The following is a 1,522-nucleotide window of genomic DNA, read 5'->3' on the forward strand; positions in this document are numbered from 1 at the left end:
GTTGAGAATATTCTGTGTATGCTTTTGTTCTGACATGAAAATGTATTATTTTGTGTGAATTAGGTTAATGTATGTCCTTCAGGCCTACATAAACTGGAATGCTCCTCAACTGATCCACTTAAAAGCACTTAACAGGCTTACTAGATCAGCAGCAGAATGGGGTTACAGCCTTTAGCTGTAGTCTTTAGCTGTACAGAATTAAGTAATGCCCCATTACGTAACCTGCATTGGTTATGAGCAAGACTGTGCCATTGTGTCGGTCTCCTTTTTTATCCAGTCCCTTAAACTGAGGTGGTGTTATCTTACTTTTTATCTAATTAACACATAATTATTCAGATAGCATGCCAGATATACTGTTAGCCTACATACACTGTTGCGCATACACAAATACACTATACAAAACAGGTAAACATAATGTGGGAAGACATAGGGAAGATTTATTTGATATTATTAATTTGATATTAATCATTAACTGATTTGATATTATTGTTGTAAAAGTACAACTACAATATTAATTTATTGTTATTATTATTATTATTAAGAAGAAGAAGAAGAAAAAGAAGAACAAGAACATAAAGCAACCCCCCCCCCCCCCTCTATCTCATAATTATGACTTACCATGGGATAGTTTTTGTTGGGTTTTTTTCAGTTGCAGAAACAGGCTTCCATACATAGGAACTTCATTATTATGAGATAAAAAGTAGAAATTATAAGCTAAAAAATCTAAATTATGAGATAAAAAAAGACATAATAATGAGATTTAAAAAAGTAATAATTATGAGATTAAAAAAAAGTCATAATGATGAGATAAAAAGTCATTATTATGAGATAAAATGACATAATGATGAGATAACAAGTAAAAATTATGAGATAAAAAGTCATAATGATGAGATAAATAGTCATAATTGTCAGATTAAAAAGTCAAAATTTTGTGATAAAAAGTAATAATTATGAGATAAAAAGTCAAAATGATGAGATAATAAGAAATAATTGTGAGATAAAAAGTCATAATTAAGAGATAAAAAGACATGATGGAATAAAAAGATATAATTATGAGATAAAAAGTTGAAATTATGAGATAAAAAACATAATTATGAGATGAAAAGTAACAATTAGGAGATAAAAGTCATAATTATGAGATAAAAAGACATAATGATGAGTTAAAAATACATAATTATGAGATAAAAAGTTGAAATTATTAAAAATTAAAAAGACATAATTATGAGATAAAAAAGACAAAATTATTAGATAAAAAGTCGAAATTATGACTTTAAAAATCATGATTATGAGATTTTAAAAATCATAATTATGAGATAAAAAGTCAGAATTATGAGATAAAAAAAAAAAAGTCATAATTACGAGATGAAGTCATAATGCTGCTCCCGGCCAGAGGAAACCATTCTGTGCGGGGACACCTACCCAGCCAGTGGCGGTATTTGGGTGAATCATGCTTTTGCCATCGCCAATAAATTTCAACGAAGAAGAAATGCCTCCTCCACAACAACACTGTTCGGTTTTGTCT

The sequence above is a fragment of the Sphaeramia orbicularis genome, chromosome 3 (genome assembly GCF_902148855.1).
Source record: "Sphaeramia orbicularis chromosome 3, fSphaOr1.1, whole genome shotgun sequence".
Taxonomy (NCBI): domain Eukaryota; kingdom Metazoa; phylum Chordata; class Actinopteri; order Kurtiformes; family Apogonidae; genus Sphaeramia; species Sphaeramia orbicularis.